This window comes from Zingiber officinale, chromosome 4A (assembly GCF_018446385.1).
Source record: "Zingiber officinale cultivar Zhangliang chromosome 4A, Zo_v1.1, whole genome shotgun sequence".
NCBI lineage: Eukaryota > Viridiplantae > Streptophyta > Magnoliopsida > Zingiberales > Zingiberaceae > Zingiber > Zingiber officinale.
This window is the reverse complement of record NC_055992.1, coordinates 137,043,253-137,063,227: the sequence shown is the minus strand read 5'-3', so window position 1 is coordinate 137,063,227 and position 19,975 is coordinate 137,043,253. Positions and strand designations below refer to the sequence as shown.

Here is a 19,975-nt window from a genome sequence, read left to right as displayed (position 1 = left end):
TAACAACCTATTGTGTTCTTTAGAAATTAAATTTGGAATCACAAGCAGAACTTAACATTATTGATTCCAAATTCAACTTATTTGTTCTTAGAGGTTTAGACTTGGATCGTAAATGATGCTTAACATTATTAATCCAAATCCACCCATGTTACAAATTCGATTAAATATTTATTTCAGAGATTGGCTTCCAGGTTAAACATGGCGAGGCACGAGGCCTTCTTGGGTATGAGATCATCCACCACTTCCTAGACAAAGTCATTCAACGAAATTCAATATTTAATCTCCTTATAGTAACCCTAGGTTTAACCAAAAAGAACAATCGAATTACAAGTTCGAAAAACAAAATAAACACAAAATTGAAAACATTAATATGATAGCCTAGATTCATTAGCCTCTTGTGTTTGGTATTTCAAGATCTAAACAAAAGGATGAACTAGTTATGATGCAGAAATTAATAACTAGTTATACCTTTTGTAGTTTATAGACCTCACGATCTTCTGCCGTATTCCTCTTCTTATCTCGGACGTCGTATGAGCGACGATCTACTGAGACGAGAATCCACCCAAGCCTCCTCCTTCTCCAAGCAAGTTTCGGCCAATAACAAACTCCTTGAGTTGAAGAACTTTGGCCACCAACCAAGCTCTAAGGGATGCTAAGAAACTATGCCTCCTATCTCTCCTTCTTCCTCTAGCAAGATCCGGCCACCAACCAAGCTCCTTGAGATGAAGATGTCGCCGACCACCAAGGAAGAAAAATAGGAGAAGGAGAAAAGATGAGGGCCGACCACCATCAAGTAAGAGAGGAATAATAGATGATATGTTATGAGGTGAGGCACCTCTACCCTCTCTTTTATATTCCTTGGTCTTGGCAAATAAGGAAAGTTTTATAATTAAAACTTCCTTATATTCCTTGCCAATGTCTAAGAAGGACAATTTAATTAAAAATTTCCTTATAAACCTTTCAATGGCCGGCCACATCATCTCCTCCAAACAAGGAAAGTTTTAAACACAAAATTAAAACTTCCTAATTTGTTTCCGGAAATTTTTAAAATAAAAATTTCTCTTTTAAAAATTCCTTTCATGGTTGGTTATAAAAGGAAACTTTTATAAATTAAAATCTCTCTATTAAAACATGTGGATGATTACAAAAATGAAAGTTTTCTCCAAAATTAAAATCTTTCTTTTAACTACAAATAAGGTAAGATATTAAACTTTTCTCTTAATCTTTTGTAGAAACTATAAAAGGAAAGATTTAATTTTAAAACTCTCTTTTAAATCATGGCTTCCACATAAGAAAATATTTTTAAAAAAAATAAAATCCTTTTAATTTTATTGTGGTCGGCCACCAACTTGGGCTCCAAGTTAGGGCCAGCCACACTTCAACCCATCCAAGGCTTTGTTTTGGCCGGCCCTTACTTGGGCTCCAAGCTTGGCTTGGTCGGTCACCTTAGGATGGGTAAGAAGGTGGGTATGATTGGGTATAAGACTTTATAAATAAGAGGCTACGACAAGGACCGAGAGGAGGAATTGGTTTTGGTCTCTCGATGAACTTGAGCTTCCCGTGTTCACCTCGAACACTCAACTCGAGTTCAACAAAAATAACTCATACCACTAAAGAGTTATTATTGAACTACCGCACAAATCCCATATTACTATATGGGCCCTTTCATATCATGAGTGTGTTAGTCTCCCTGTGTTTAAGATATCAAATGTCCACTAATTAAATGAGTTACTGACAACTCACTTAATTAATATCTAGCTCCAAGAGTAGTACCACTTAACCTTTTTGTCATGTCGGACTAAGTCCACCTGCAGGGTTATGAGCTCCTCTTGGGGACATAATCAACCTAGATTCCTAGGACACAGTTTCCTTCAATAATCAACAACACACACTATAAGTAATATTACTTTCAAACTTATCAGGCCTATTGATTTATCGAGCTAAATCACACCATTTGATTAATTAAAGAAATAAATACTAAATATATGTGCTTGTTATTATATCAAGATTAAGAGCACACACTTCCATAATAATAAAGATCTTGTTCTTTTATGCAGTCAGTAAAAAAAGAAACTACCTTAAATGGTCCTTCTCAATACACTTAGAGTGTACTAATGTAATTTCATAGTCAAGATAAACTAATACCAAATTACACTACAACTATTCCAATGGTTTGTTCCTATCCATCTTAGTCGTGAGCAACTATTTATAATTTATAAAGAACTGATAATATGATATTCTGTGTGTGGCACCACACATCATGTTATCTACAATATAAATTAATTGAACAACTACACTTAGTATATAAATGTAGACAATTGACCAATGTGATTCTTTTATTTCAAAATAAATGTTTACAAAAAACTAGGCATTTAGTATACACTCTAACAATCTCCCACTTAAACTAAAAGACTATGTTGTCATAAACGTTGTCATACATCTGATTCCCAACCCCTCAACATGCCCATCAAAAGCTCTTGCCTTAAGGGCCTTAGTGAAAGGATCCAGGTTATCTCCTGATGCAATCTAGGCGACAACAACTTCTCCTCGTTATACGAAGTCTCGTATTGGGTGGTACTTGCGCTGTATGTGTTTACTTACCTTATGGGCTCGTTGTTCCTTCGAGTTTACTACTGCACCACTTATTATTACAATATACTGTAATAATTTTGGGCAAACCAGGAATCACATTTAAGTCCATCATGATGTTTCTGAGCCATACAGCTTCTATGGCTGCCTCAGAGGCTACATATACTCAGCTTCCATAGTGGAGTCCGGAAAAGCACCTATGCTTAACACTTCTCCATAATTATGGCTCACCTCCTAAAGTAAACACAAAACCCTGAGGTTAACTTACTATTATCCCTATCAGATTAGAATTCTAAATCCGTGTAATCCACAGGGAGCAAATCATCTGCCTTGTAAGCTTGCATATAATCTCTAGACCTTTTCAGGTACTTTAATATTTGCTTTACGATAGTCCACTGTCCCGGTCCTGGATTACTTTGATATCTACTAACCTTGCCCACGGTAAAACAGATATCCGGTCTCGTGCATAACATAACATATATTAGGCTTCCGACAGTCGAAGCATAAGGAACTGCCTTCATGTCCTCTATCTCCTTTGATGTCTTCGGAGACATCTCTTTAGATAAAGCTACTCAATGTCTAAAAGGTAGAAAACCTTTCTTGGAGTCTTGCATGCTAAAACGAGCTAGGATTGTATCAATATATGAAGCTTGGGATAAGCACATCATTCTTTTCTTGCGATCTCTTATTACTTTGATCCCAAAAATATGTGTGCATTCTCCCAAGTCCTTCATATCAAATTGCTTGGACAACCATACCCTTACTTCCGACAACACTTTGATATTGTTTCCAACTAACAAATGTCATCTGCGTATAATACAAGAAATACCACCACGTTTCCATCACACTTCTTGTATAGACAAGACCCATCCGGATACTGAATAAATCCATACGACATGAATACTTCATTAAAACGGATGTTCCAAGACCTTGTAGCTTGCTCCAGTCCATAAATAGACCAATTTAGCTTGCACACTAGATGTTCTTTGCCTTTTTCAATGAACCCCTCTGGTTGCTTCATATGGATGTTTTCTTCAAGACTTCCATTATGGAAAGTTGTCTTGACATCCATAAAAGGAATGCACATGTATCTAGATCAAAAATAAAATCCTAATAAAACTAAATACAGCTCCTGCTGTATTTTAATACAATCATGCACACACATATAAATTGCCCTTGACATGTTCAAGGGTCCAATCACACACATAATTAACTAAAAGTCATAATAGTTGGATCCTGCATCCACAAAGTTAGCACATCCTACTATTATCCTGCCTAAATTATGTATGACATGTGCATAATTAAACTAAATACCAAATACACAGAGGCAAAACCCTAGCTCTGATACCAATTGTTGGTTGCTACTCGAAAAACCTATAGGTTCCACTGTACAAAAATTTTGTACAAAGGTCTGAACCTTTTCCTAGCTACCATGTGTTCTTTTAAATTAAATTTTGGATCGCCTGCGGAACTTAACACGTTTGATCCAAAACTTAATCTATTTGTTCTTTTAGGTTTTGACTTGGATCTCCTGCGGAACTTAACACGTTCGACCCAAGTCTCCTTAAGTTATTAATTCCATTAAATATTAATTTCCATAATTGGTTCCCAGTACTGACGTGGCGAGGCACATGGCCTTCTTGGATATGGGAGCAACCACCACCGACTAGACAAAACCTTTAATAGAAAGCTAATATTTAATTTCCTAAAATAACTTTAGGTTAACCAAAGAGAACAATCAAATCACAAGGAAAAGAAAGAAAACAAAAGAACACAACATCGAAAAACATATTCGAAATACTAGAACGTAAGCCTCTTGTATTTGGTATTATTTCCATAAATAACTAGCATGATGCGGAAATAAAAATTACTAGTTATACCTTGTAGAAAAACCTCTTGATCTTCTACCGTATTCCTCTTCTAATCTCGGACATTGTGTGGGCAACGATCTTCCGAGACGAGAAACCACCAATCACCTTCTTCTCCTCCTAGCTAGGTTCGGCCAACAAAGAGGAAGCTTCACCAAGGAAGAAAATCAAAATACTAACCAAGCTCCAAGAGATGCTAGCTTTCTCTCTTTCTTCTTCTTCTTCTCCGAGTAGTATCCGGCCACCACAAGAGCTCCAATGGAAGAGTAGGGTTCGACCACCACAAGAGGAAGAAAGGGAGAGGTTGGCCGGCCACACCAAGGAACAAAAGAGGGAGAGAAATAATAGATATTGTGTCTCATGAAGGCACCCCTACCCCTTCTTTTATATTCCTTGGCCTAGGCAAATTAGGAAATTTAATTACCATAAAATTTCCTCAATTTCCTTGACATGATTTTATTGAGAAAAATAAAATAAAATTTCCCAAATTAAAACCAATGGCCGGCCACATCATTGGAGAACAAATTGGACAAGTTTTAATCAACAATTAAAACTTCCTAATTTGTTTCCGGAAATTTTAAAAAATAAAATTTCTCTTTAAAATCTCTTCATGGTTGATAAAAGGAAATTTCTATAATTTTAATTGTATCAACATGTGAATAATTTTTAAAGAGAAAATAAAACATCTCTCCAATCTACAAATAAGAAAAGAGATCTAATCTCTTTCTTTAATCTTTTGTAGATCTTTTACAAGAGAGATATTTTAATTTTAATTCTCTTTAATAAATTATTTCTTCCACATAATAAAAATTAAAATTAAAATCCCTTTTAAATCTAATTTGGCCGGCCCCCACTAGCTTGGGTTCAAGCTAGGGCCGGCCACCCAATTCCTAGGCCGGCCCTAGCTTGTTCCCAAGCTAGCTTGGCCGGCCCCTATTGGGTGGGTTTAGAAGGTGGGTATAGGTGGGTATAGAACTCTATAAATAAGAAACTACGATATGGACCGAGAGGAGGAGTTGGTTTTGGTCTCCTGATAAAATTAAGCATCCCGTGTTCGCACCGAACACACAACTTAATTTTATCAATGATAATTCATTCCACTAGAGAACTATCATTGAACTACCGCACCAATCCCAAATTACATTTTTGGGCTCCTTCTTATTATGAGTGTGTTAGTCTCCCTGTTTTTAAGATATCGAATGTCCACTAATTAAGTGAGTTACTGACAACTCATTTAATTAATATCTAAGTCCAAGAGTAGTACCACTCAACCTTATTGTCATGTCGGACTAAGTCCACCTGCAGGGTTTAACATGACAATCTTTATGAGCTCCTCTTGAGGACATTATCAACCTAGTATCTCTAGGACACAGTTTCCTTCTATAATCAACAACACACACTATAAGTGATATCATTTCCCAACTTATCGAGTTTATTGATTCAACGAACTAAATCTCACCCATTGATAAATTAAAGAAATAAATATCAAATATATGTGCTTGTTATTATATTAGGATTAAGAGCACACACTTCCATAATAACTGAGGTCTTTGTTCCTTTATAAAGTCAGTATAAAAGAAACGACCTCAAATGGTCCTACTCAATACACTCTGAGTGTACTAGTGTAATTATATAGTCAAGATAAACTAATACCTAATTACACTACGACCTTCTAATGGTTTGTTCCTTTTCCATTTTGGTCGTGAGCTACTGTTTATAATTTATAAGGTACTGATAACATCATCTTCTGTATGTGACACCACATACTATGTTATCTACAATATAAATTAAATGAACAACTACAAACAAATGTAGACAATTAGACCAAATGTGATTCTTTATTCATAATAAATGTTTACAAAGATTAGGCTTTCAGTATACACTCCAACAAACACTTCTAAACATGCTTCAACTACTAGAGAATAAGATATATACGAGGACAGTCCGCCTACAAATGTCCAGACTGCTTACAAATGATGCACTTGTCTTTCGGCTTCTTCATTCCTGCTTTAGTCCAGTACCTAGAGATCATATAGTCTTGCCTGTCAGCCAGATTCTAGTGTCCAAAGAGTTCCTTGAGATTGTACATCATGTCATGGCCAGTAAGCATGGTCTGATGCTGATGTTGCAACACATTTGATATAAAACCAAATGTAACTCCGCGCCATCTTATCTGCCTTGACCCATTTCCTATGATACTCAATCTCCTCTTCACTAGAATCGCTATTAGGCACATTAGTGCAAACCTCTAATAGTACAAACTTATAGCCTTCAGTAGTTAGGACAATATCCAGGTTTCTTTTCCAATCTATGTAATTGAGACCAGTAAGTTTGTTCTCTTTCAAAATAATAGCCAGTGGGTTGAAAGACATCCTAAAAATCACAAAATAAACTTTTGGTCAAGACTCTAAATTTAGAATAATATTGATTCCTCAAACAATATTATTTAAATTTATCAACACCTCAAAACACCGTGAATGTTGCATGCCACGTTAGTGTGGACGTATACAAATTCAACATTTGTAAGAGGAGGTTTTACCCATTAATTTTATTATCTCGTCATCCTAACTTTATGACAAATAAAATTAATAGTTGATTTTTCTTTGGTCACACAAATAATAGCAGTAACTCCGTTGGGCAGGATATTATTAAATGCACCTAAGTGTATACCATTACTTGATACTTAGTCCATTAAATAGAAGTGTGCCCCTTCAGTTGGAGAAGATCACACACATCCTAAATAATTTCCTATAATCATCCATAAAGGAAGTTTGATCTAGTGATCCACAAACAAATTCATCTGTTGTGGAGGGAGGCACTCAGAGCCAACACGCAAGTTTGTTGTATCACTTACAAACTAGTAATGGAGACCGTGGAATTTATTTAAAATCCCTCTCCCACTTAATTATTTAAGGTGAGGATTTTTTTTTCATGCAAGCACACACACATCACAGTAAATAAAAGCAATAAATATGAAAATTAATTTTTTTAAACTATTATGGCTTCTTCCATTATTGTCCTCCGTGTGCTGCCAGCCCTAGAGTTCATGTCGTCGGGTCCATCGAGCTCCCTTTCTGTTGTGCTTCTGGTCCTCCAATAGTACCACGCCTTGCAAGGATACGATCCGCGACAAAAATAGAATTTTACATATATCGATCCTATATTCCACAAGGGAATGTACATGAAGTCTAGATCAAACAAAAATGTAAAATCCTAGGGCTAATACAGCTCCTGCTGTATTTAATAAATACAATCATGCACACACATAAAATGTCACGCTCCAGGTAGTCCCTGTTAAAAGAAATTTCGGCAGCGTCTCCCTCATACAGGTGACAATATGAAACTTCGTACAATGCCCTCAGGGCCACATATACCTCGGCCAATACGGTGGGAACAATATGTATAACATAAAAGTACAATATGCAAGCATCCACATAGTTTAATAGTAACAACTAAACTAAAGCAAAGATAAGGAAATCATCGCAAAAATCCTACTCAACTACACCCATAAAACACAAATCTGATATCCTACTCAACTACACCCATAAAATATAAAACCGATATCCTACTCAACTACACCCATAAAACACAAATCACCAGTATACATCCAAATGAAAATCCATCGAGAATAAGGAAACGTACAAGATCCAAATGCCAAAAGATATACAAGTCTGAAAATATAGTCTAAGATAATAAGAAAAAAAAATGTAGGAACTCATCGCGACGCGCAGTGGTGGGGGACTAGCGACTGGAACCTCCTGAATAGCCTCAACCTGAAAATAGTAATAACGGGGTGTGAGTCCAACACTCAACGGATACCTAGTTGACATGCATAGTAAATAATAACCAGTCGTAATAAATATACGTACAGTCTCCTGGATATAACATATGGAAAGTGTAAAACTGTAAGGTAAGGAGTAACTGTACTAACCAGAATCTGGGTATAGGAATATCAAGGCCGTCAGACCCAGAGTATCATAAATCCTGTATTCATGTCAAACAAATGCATCCATCCAATATGCAGCAAACAAAGTGCAACAAACACAAGCAATAAATGCATCATGCATATGATGCCAATGACATGTCCTGGTCACCCCTGACGCCAGTCAGCCATCTCACACACGATGGTGAGACCGAGTGGGTAGGGTTGTGACAACCATGCACTCTGTTGTCGCTGCTCCTGATGAGTGACCGAGTGGACAGGATGCTGTCGGAGTACACCTATCCTCCTACCCCAAATCATAAGTGGGGGAGCGCAATGCTCTCATCTCCCTGAGATAATCCAGAGGAGGGATCCCTGCCGGCTACCACGCTGCGTCACACTACCCATGAGCGGACCAACGGAGCCAAACAGAGCAAATTTGTCTGCCGGCTACCACGCTACATCACACCACCCAAAAGTAGACCAACAGAGCCTAACAGAGCATAAATGCCACACACCCTGCCTGATATACCACTAACCCATGAGTGGTTGTGTGTGCAGATCCATGTAACTGGCAATGCGCTCAACAATAATGGAGCTGTCAATCGCTCATCATGCAATCATGCAAGATGGTGCATGCCACTAAGCATAGAAATATCCTGATCATATCTACCTCCATAAAAATGTGTACCAACAATAAATTGATCAAATAAATCGATCTAGGTACACAGGTCAGGTATGGTATCTAACCAGTCCGATATATCATAAAGCATGACATGTCACTACCTCTAAAAACATAAGTAGTAAACAGGGCATGAATGCTAAACAAGTAACAAACAAAACATGCTTAGAAAACAAATAGTGGCATGTCGATGCAGATATAAACATATTTAGTATTACTTGTTAAAATATACTAAACATATCAACAAGACATATCAAAATAGATAGGTCAAGGTACCCGCCTCCAATAGAAAAGTCCAATCCAGTCAAAATCCAACGTCGAGATGCTCGTCTTGAATCAGAGTCCTGCATCAAACATTATATAAATATTTTATTTAGCTAAATTCATAAGAATAGCTAAATAAAATCCCTAAGACTATATTAGGGTAAAACCCTAATCAACACAAACATCAATCTACCTAATTAAATCTAACGGTTAATTAGGGTTAGTTACCTAATCCTTAATTACCTATTAGATTAGAAATCCAAGCCTAAATTAATCTACACATAAACAACTAATTATAACCTTTAATTTAAAACATGATCTACCACATGTTCTAAACTAAATTCAATTCAAACATAAATCAACACATAACCCTAATTCAAATCTATCATCACAAGATTCCAACCAACATATAATCTACAACATGTATCAACTATCTATAATAATCAAATTACACTATGATCTACAACTAAGATCAAAAACCCAATACCTCACCTTAATTTCTAACACTGTTACTGCTGGATGGATTTGCTGCCAGAACTAGAAAGTCCACAGAACAACCTTTCTTGTTGGAATCCTTCACTGAACAAAACAAAATGAGATCCGGCAAGAAGATCACAAATCAAACAATACCTAATTCCAGAAACCATTTGTGTACCTTACCTCTCCTTCGGTGATGGCAGCAAGAAATCAAAAACTGGTGGTTAGAAAACAATTGCTGCTGGAACCTCGTGGTTTCTGTGGCAGCAGCGCAGATGATCGCCAATGTCAGATCAGCAAGCACCAAGAACTAGGGCACGATGGAAATCAAAAGAGGTAGATAATTGAGGCTAGCTCACCCTTGGATCCCCGAACACTTTCTCACGTCGGCGATCTAGGGCACAGTTGAGGTGGAAACTCGGCGTCGGCGATCAAGCTCGCAGCTATCGGCGTCGGAGCTCCATGGTCGGCGATCTAGGGTAGAGTGGAGGCGCTCAGTGATGAAGATGAAAGAGCTCAAGCCCCCGGTGGCCGGTGATCGGCTAGCGCCGCTAGAGCCCGAGACGAGGAGATAGAATCGGGAGGGGAGATAACGTAGGCTAGGGCACGCAAGGAGAGGAATCGGCTCGAGGCTTCCTTGGTCACTGCCTTATACCCGAGGAAGGAGAAGCGGCGCGGTTGCGGCGCCATCGGGTGAACGGCGTCGGCGCGTCCGTTGGGGAAGAGAAGAGAAACAGCGACGGTGAGCGACGGGTGAGGTGCGGGTTTGGCGGGGAAAAGGAAATAAAAGGAAAAGAAAAAGAAAACAAAAAGAAAACAAAACTTTTCCTCGTTTAAATGGGGTAGCCTAAACAAGCTTTCCCGATGCCCAATATTTTTTCCCCGTAAATTCGTCATACGAGCTCCTAAAAATTCCCGAACAAATCCTAAAAATTCTGGAAAATTCTCTTATGCTTATTCGTCCTTTTTCGATATTTTACATAAAATGCCCTTGACATGTCCAAGGGTCCAATCACATACAATCACATTAAGCCATGATAGTTGGAGCCTGCAACCACAGAGTTAGCATATCCTACTATTATCCAGCCTAAAATATGTATGACATGTGCATAATTAAACTGAAAACTAAACACATAGAGGCAAGCCCTAGCTCTGATACCAATTGTTGGTTGCTACTCGGAATATCGTACCGGTTCCCCTGTACAAAAATTTTGTACAAGTCCTGAACCATTCCTAACAACCTATTATGTTCTTTAGAAATTAAATTTAGAATCGCAAACAAAACTTAACATTATTGATTCCAAAGTCAACTTATCTATTCTTAGAGGTTTAGACTTGGATCGCAAACGATGCTTAACATTATTGATCTAAATCCACCCATGTTACAAATTCGATTAAATATTTATTTCAGAGATTGACTTCCAAGATAAACATGGCGAGACACTAGGCCTTCTTCGATATGGGATCATCCACCACTTCCTAGACATAGCTTTTCAATGAAATTCAATATTTAATCTCCTTATAGTAACCCTAGGTTTAACCAAAAAGAACAATCGAATCACAAGTTCGAAAAACAAAAGAAACACAAAATCAAAAATATTAATTCGATAGCCTAGATTCATTAGCCTCTTGTGTTTGGTATTTCAAGATCTAAACAAAAGGATGAACTAGTTATGATACGGAAACTAATAACAAGTTATACCTTTTGTAGCTTATAGACCTCACGATCTTCTGCCGTATTCCTCTTCTTATCTCGGACGTCGTGTGGGTGACGATCTACCGAGACGAGAATCCACCCAAGCCTCCTTCTCCAAGCAAGTTTTGGCCAACAACAAACTCCTTGAGTTGAAGAACTTCGGCCACCAACCAAGCTTCAAGGGATGCTAAGAAACAATACCTCCTATCTCTTCTTCTTCCTCTAGCAAGATCCAGCCACCAACCAAGCTCCTTGAGATGAAGATGCCGCCGGCCACCAAGGAAGAAGAATAGGAGAAGGAGAAAAGATGAGGGTCGGTCACCACCAAGGAAGAGAGGAACAATAGATGATATGTTATGAGGTGAGGCACTTCTACCCTCTCTTTTATATTCCTTGGTCTTGGCAAATAAGGAAATTTTATAATTAAAACTTCCTTAATTATATTCCTTGCCAATGTCTAAGAAGGAAAATTTAATTAAAAATTTCCTTATAAACCTTTCAATGGCCGGCCACATCATCTCCTCCAAACAAGGAAAGTTTTAAACACAAAATCAAAACTTCCTAATTTGTTTCCGGAAATTTTTAAAATAAAAATTTCTATTTTAAAAATTCCCTTCATGGTTGGTTATAAAAGGAAACTTTTATAAATTAAAATCTCTCTATTAAAATATGTGGATGATTACAAAAAGGAAAGTTTTCTCCAAAATTAAAATCTTTCTTTTAACTACAAATAAGGAAAGATATTAAACCTTTCTCTTAATCTTTTGTAGAAACTATAAAAGGAATGATTTAATTTTAAAACTTTCTTTTAAATCATGGCTTCCACATAAGGAAATATTTTGAAAAAAAATAAAATCCTTTTAATTTTATTGTGGCCGGCCACCAACTTGGGCTCCAAGTTAGGGCCAACCACACTTCAACCCATCCAAGGCTTTGTTTTGGCCGGCCCTTGCTTGGGCTCCAAGCTTGGCTTGGCCGACCACCTTAGGATGGGTAAGAAGGTGAGTATGAGTGGATATAAGACTTTATAAATAAGAGGCTACGATAGGGACCGAGAGGAGAAATTGGTTTTGGTCTCCCGATGAACTTGAGCTTCCCGTGTTCGCCCCGAACACCCAACTCGAGTTCATCAATAATAACTCATACCACTAAAGAGTTATTATTGAACTACCGCACCAATCCCATATTACTATATGGGCTCCTCCTTATCATGAGTGTGTTAGTCTCCCTATATTTAAGATATCGAATGTCCACTAATTAAATAAGTTACTGACAACACAATTAATATCTAGCTCCAAGAGTAGTACCACTAAACCTTATTGTCATGTCGGACTAAGTCCACCTGCAGGGCTTACATGACAATTCTTATGAACTCCTCTTGGGGACATCATCAACCTAGATTCCTAGGACATAGTTTCCTTCTATAATTAATAACACACACTATAAGTAATATTACTTCCCAACTTATTGGGCCTATTGATTTATCAAGCTAAATCACACCCTTTGATAAATTAAAGAAATAAATACTAAATATATGTGCTTGTTATTATATCAAGATTAAGAGCACACACTTCCATAATAATAAAGGTCTTGTTCTTTTATGTAGTCAGTACAAAAAGAAACTACCTTAAATGGTCTTGCTCAATACACTCAGAGTGTACTAGTGTAATTTTATAGTCAAAATAATTAAACTAATACCAAATTACACTACAACTATTACAATGGTTTGTTCCTATCCATCTTAGTCGTAAGCAACTATTTATAATTTATAAAGAACTGATAACATGATCTTCTGTGTGTGACACCACACACCATGTTATCTACAATATAAATTAATTGAACAACTACACTTAATATATAAATGTAGACATTTGACCAATGTGATTCTTTTATTTCAAAATAAATGTTTACAAAAAGCTAGACTTTTAGTATATACTCTAACAATCTCCCACTTATACTAAAAGACTATGCTGTCATAAATGCCGCCAAACATCTGATTCCCAACCCCTCAATATGTCCATCAAAAGCTCTTGCCTTAAGGGCCTTAGTGAAAGGATCCAGGTTATCTCCTGATGCAATCTAGGCGACAACAACTTCTCCTCGTTATACGAAGTCTCGTATTAGGTGGTACTTGCGCTCTATGTGTTTACTTGCCTTATGGGCTCGTGGTTCCTTCGAGTTTGCCACTGCACCACTTATTATTACAATATACTGTAATAATTTTGGGCAAACCAGGAATCACATCTAAGTCCATCATGAAATTTCTGAGCCATACAGCTTCTATGGTTGCCTTAGAGGCTGTCATATACTCAGCTTCCATAGTGCAGTCCGGAAAAACACCTTTGCTTAACACTTCTCCGTAATTATGGCTCACCTCCTAAAGTAAACACAAAATCCCGAGGTTGACTTACTATTATCCCTATCAGATTAAAATTCTAAATCCGTGTAACCCACAGGGAGCAAATCATCTGCCTTGTAAGCTAACATATAATCTCAAGTCCTTTTCAGGTACTTTTATATATGCTTTACGGTAGTCCAGTGTCCCGGTCCTGGATTACTTTGATATCTTCTAACCATGCCCACGGCAAAATAGGTATCCGGTCTCGTGCATAACATAGCATACATTAGGCTTCCGACAGCCGAAGCATAAGGAACTGCCTTCATGTCCTCTATCTCCTTTGATGTCTTCGGAGACATCTCTTTAGATAAAGCTACTCCATGTCTAAAAGGTAGAAAACCTTTCTTGGAGTCTTGCATGCTAAAACGAGATAGGATTGTATCAATATATGAAGCTTGGGATAAGCACAGCATTCTTTTCTTGCGATCCCTTATAACTTTGATACCAAGAATATATGCGCATTCTCCCAAGTCCTTCATATTGAATTACTTGGAAAACCATACCCTTAGTTTCGACAACACTTTGATATTGTTTCCAACTAACAAAATGTCATCTACGTATAGTACAAGAAATACCACCACGTTTCCATCACACTTCTTGTATACACAAGACTCATCCAGACACTGAATAAATCCATACGACTGGATTACTTCATTAAAACGGATGTTCCAAGACCTTGAAGCTTGTTTCAGTCCATAAATAGACCGATTTAGCTTGCACACTAGATGCTCTTTGCCTTTTTCAATGAACCCCTCTGGTTGCTTCATATGGATGTTTTCTTCAAGACTTCCGTTAAGGAAAGCTGTCTTGACATCCATTTGCCAAACCTCATAATCCATATGAGCAGCAATAGATAAGAGTATCTGGATAGACTTAAGCATAGCTACTGGTGAAAATGTTTCCTCATAATCGATTCCCACTTTCTGAGTATACCCCTTCGCAACAAGCCTTGCTTTGAAGATTTCCACTTTCCCGTTTGTCCCTCTTTTCCTTTTATATATCAATTTACATCCAATAGCTTTTATACTATTTGATGATTTTACAAACTCCCAGACTTTGTTAGAATACATAGATTTTATTTCAGAATTCATCGCTCTTTGCCAAGATACTGCATCTTTATCTTGGAGAGCTTCGTCATATGTCCGGGGATCAGGTTCATGTTTACCAGGGATCAAGTCTAAAAACTCTCCCAAAAACATGAATCTTTCATGTTGCCTCACAACCCTCCCACTACGACGAGGCACTGTCTGTGGTTGTGTATCATTTGTGGTACGTGTTACAGTTTCTTGTGATATTTCATCTTGTACTGTTGGTACTAGACTAGACGTGTCTTCTCTAATTTCTTCTAGAACAATTTCACTCATGGGTTTGTGGTTCATTACATAATCTTCTTCTAAAAATTGAGCATTGATGCTAACAATGATCTTCTTACTTTTAGGATTATAAAATAAATCATCTTTTGTTCCCTTAGGATATCCCACAAATAGACAAACTTATATACGTGATTCCAACTTATCAGTATCTCTCTTCAGCACATATGCTGGACTACCCATATCCGAATATGACTCAGACTAGGCTTACACCCATTCCACAATTCCATGGGAGTAGAGGGTACTGATTTAGAAGGTACCATATTCAGAATGTACACTGTTGTTTTCAAAGCATTCCCCAAAACGAATTTGGTAATTCTGAATAACTCATCATCGATCTAACCATTTCCATAAGAGTCTTATTTCTTCGTTCTGCCATGCCATTCTGTTGGGGTGTACCAGGTGCAGACAATTGAGATTGAATCTCAGCCTCTGATAAGTAATTCCTAAACTCTCCAAAGAGCTATTCGCCACCACGATTAGACCGTAGTGTCTTGATACTTTTACCATGATGTTTCTCCACATCAACTTTGTACTCTTCAGACTTGCGGTGCGTCAAGTAAATGTACTCATATCTCGAATAGTCGTCTATAAAAGAGACAAAATATTCGAAACCGTCTCTTGCCTTGATAGACATAGGATCACACAAATCAGAATGAACCAGTTCTAACACATCTTTGGCTCTATAACCCTTGGCCTTAAAAGGTCTCTTGGTTATTTTACCTTCCAAGCAGGATTCGCAAGTTGGAAAGTTTTCCAACACTAATGAACCCAAGAGTTCATCGGCTATTAGCCTTAGAATCCTACTTAAGTTAATATGACCTAGCCTTAGATGTCAAAGATATATTTGGTTCATTTCCGAAGGTTGCTTTCTCTTATTAGAATTAGAAGATGTACTATTAATTTTTATTTATTACATCGTGAGAGTTATTAGATTTAGAGTATACAAATTACCAACCAACGTATCAGAACAGATAACTTCCCTATTTTTTTGATAACACCTTTGTTATCAAAATAGACAGAATATCCATCCTTGTATTGTTTAAAAACTAAAATCAAGTTCTTTCTAAAACTTGATACGTAAAGATAATTTCTCAAAATTAATATTTTATTCCTATAAACATCTCTCACTGCAACGCTAAAATAGCATTACCTATGTAAAGAGTGATTTCGCCATCATAACTCTCCTCTTTGCCTCCCGCACCTCGCCTCCTCAGCCTCTCCTCAAAAAGGAGCTCGAACGTTGTCCAGGAGAGTGACTCAAGCACAACTTCAAGGAATTCATATCCATTTGGAGCGATTGCGAAGAGGAGGGTGGGAATGGGATGAAGCTTGAAGCATATTAATTGCAAGGATAAAACACACTGGATGAGTTCCGCCCAGCTCTAGAGCCCTAATTATACCCCCGATGACTAGGTCGATGATGATGGCAAAAGCATCGCGGATGAGGTACAAAAGAAGAATCTTGAGTCGTGTTTTCTCTGATTTGATGGTTTTTTAACAGATAAATAATTTGATTTTGGTTACAAAGAAATGGAAAGTCGGGTCTCATAGAGGAGAAGGAGATTGATTGCTCATAGTCGAAAGCTACCATTTTACAGATGGATTCTTTCCGTTTAAGAGCTCAAAGGAGGCGTCGAAGCCCTCAACGACACTGTTATCTCTCTCTCTTCTATCGCTCCTCGCCGTCAAGGGTGTTGCCTTCCCCATCTCTTCGACGGCCGACAAACACTCCGACAATGGCTCCGGCGCTAGCACTCCGAAAGAGGCCCACCGGCATCCGGCGACGCACACCTTAGCTTGCAGTTGCAGCATCCTTCGAGGAAGACGAGGCGGTGCTGGTCGTCAGAGTTGCATCGTCGCTTCGTCCTCGCTCTCCAGCAACTCAATTGTCCTCAAGGTAAGATTTTTAGACAATTAATGATCAAAAGCTCCATTTTCCCCCTTCTTTCTGCATCAATCAAACAACATCCACCATCTACTGTTCATGATTCAGTGGCAACTCCAAAGCAGATCATAGAACTGATGAACGTTGCCCCCACGGGCGGGATCAGCCGGTTATGACATGGTATTCTTGCATCATGAGTCGAGAGGTCGAAGGTCTACGGCAGCAATTGCGATAACATCAATATCTGTCCGTGCTAAACACCTAAGACCGCCATGTCATAGCTGGGCCCGTATTCACCGTGATTTACTCCCTCTCATATTTGTGGGGCCGGGGTGAGGGGGCCGCTGGGTTGGCGGTTCCAACCTTTTGCATCATAGAACTGATGAACGTCAATAATCTCACCAACGACGAAGTTAAAAAAAAAACCACCTCTAGATACCTGCCAACCTCTGGATAAATCTTATACATAAATCCAAGATGAGGCATCAATGAATCAAGCTCACAGAATCAAGGAGTGTAAATAATGGTTGTCTAGGTTCATTTACCTGACCAAGATGGAGCTTGAGAATTTCTTGTCGAAACCACATTCTGTTTGACATACATACACTGGAGGGATTTTGATCTGACCAGATAATTGTGAAGAACCTTTATGACCTTTCAACTTACCCCTCTCAAGTCTCAATAGTCCACGCTGGGTTGAGTTCTGAGACTTATCTATCAAGAAGTTCTGTTGAACATCAACTATGAATCCAAATACTCTGCATATTGGCTACTTCTACAATATACGTGAAATGATTTCTAGACTGATATTATAATTTGTTGTTTAACTTGTGCTTCTCTTAGCATAGGGGGAGGGGTCACCTAACCTTATGTCCTACCTTTCAATTAGCTAATAGGATGGCAAACTGAGTTCATTTCATTAGGGAATGATCAATCTTATTGAAGTTGGTGCTTTTGGTTTATCTCTGACTCCATTTTATTACTGAGAATGTATCATTAGAGGATCACTTTATCCTGCAGCTTAATATATCTTTGTATTTTATGGTTCATTCTTTTGCAGGAGACTTTGCACATACATCATGAAAAAATTGATGATCTAGAGGGTTGGGTACGAGACTAGTGACTAGTGGTGAAACTGAAGAAACTATGGTGAAATCGAAGCAAAGCTTGATTAGGAATTGGCACTTGATTTCTGCCATCACTGTTTATTGTGTCTTTTCTCTTCAAGACATTGCATATTCTGAGGTAGCATGATTTTCATGAACATCTATTTATCTATTCTTTTTACAAGGTTATCATTCTTGTGATGCATGGAACACATTGTTCTATTAATAAAAGTATGAAGTATACACATGTTATGATTAATCTGGTTAGAGAAAGAAAACATACTGAGAACACAAAGCATGTTATGTGGAATATATGGCAAACTTTGACAAATATGCAAAATAATGTTATCCTAAATCATGGGACACAATAAATAGCAATTGTTTAAGAGTAAAAACAATAGTTCACATGCCTTTTTTCTTTTAGAAAAAAAATATTTGCACTTCAAAATATAACTCTTGCTAATATTAAATGTGATGTACGATGAATAAGGAGTTAGCATGAGGAAGTTATCATTTTTGTTTCTCAAACTATAATATGATGCAAATACTATAACATTTCATATTTTATCTTTATGGGTTGTGAGCAGCAAAAGATATGGTGGTTTGAGCTTTTCATCTAAAGATGTTGGTGAAGTGCTTGTAATCTTAGGTAAATATGTCTGTGCATCTAGAAGGCATTGTAACATGGTCATAATTGATCATTAAATTGAACTGCATGTGCAGTTAACCGAAAGGTTCCGCATTAGCTGGAGCAGTTGCATCATATTTTGTCAAAAACCTAAATATGCTAATTTGTTATTTTCAATTTAGAACTTGCATACCACTTGCTAAAAGTGAGAGTGGTCCATGTAATTATGTTGCTCAAAACATTAAATATTGGGTGATAGATAGATTTTATTTAGAGTTAGTGGTGACTAATTAAAATAAGAATGCTTTCTTCCCATGTATATTCAACACAAACGATTAGTGTGAGGTAAGATATCACTCCTTTGAACAATTAATGGAATCGTCCAATTGATGCTCATTTGGTAAACATGGTGATAGCTGGAATAAGACAGAGTTATGAAAATGTGATACATCTCTTTTTGCAGATAGTACTCCTTTGTCATCAATATGTAGTAATCTTTTGTATTACTTGTGATGTAATACTAGCACGAGTCATGAAACTCCACCATATTTTCTTAGGGCATCTATTGTTACTTTATTGTCTTTGTTAAATTTGTTCATTTGGTTTAGTGTATTGATTATGTGTGATGCTTCATCTTAATTATAATGTAATAATTTTCTTCCTTGCAGATTAATATGAAAAGAAACTAAAAGTGGGGGTTTTTTTTTTACAAGAAGGGTACTCATATATTCCGAGAAATTGCAATATTACCAGAAAGATTCAATCCAAAAAGAATGTTTACTTTTATATAGACTTAAACATAGATCCAAAGTTTATGGATTATGTTACATATTTTCTATTTGAATTGTTGATATATTTTTTGTTTGGTGTACTTTCATGGTATTTTAATTGATCAGTCGTACTTTTTGATATTTTAATTTGTGTTATTTATAAAGGTTTAATTTAGTAATTCATGGTATAAATATAACAGACAACAATTGTGTAAATAGATTTATCTTTTAATAAAAAATTGTATTTTAAAAAAGAATATTTTTTTATCCATTAAACAAATATTATCTTTGCTAAAAAAAGACAACAGTACTTTTAA

The 19,975-nt window shown here is 37.2% G+C and overlaps 1 long non-coding RNA gene across 2 annotated transcripts; it reads left to right on the top strand.

Annotated features, from left to right (window-relative positions):
* Nucleotides 1-16,464: 16,464 nt before the first annotated feature.
* On the top strand, nt 16,465-19,709 carry LOC121973710. 2 transcript variants are annotated; one of them, XR_006109722.1, is made up of 4 exons: nt 16,465-16,715; nt 16,868-17,166; nt 18,215-18,399; nt 19,557-19,709. It is a non-coding gene; the product is annotated as an uncharacterized LOC121973710 (long non-coding RNA). The 2 variants fall into 2 exon arrangements; XR_006109723.1 differs by having other exon boundaries at nt 16,798-17,166.
* The last annotated feature ends 266 nt before the right edge of the window (nt 19,710-19,975 follow it).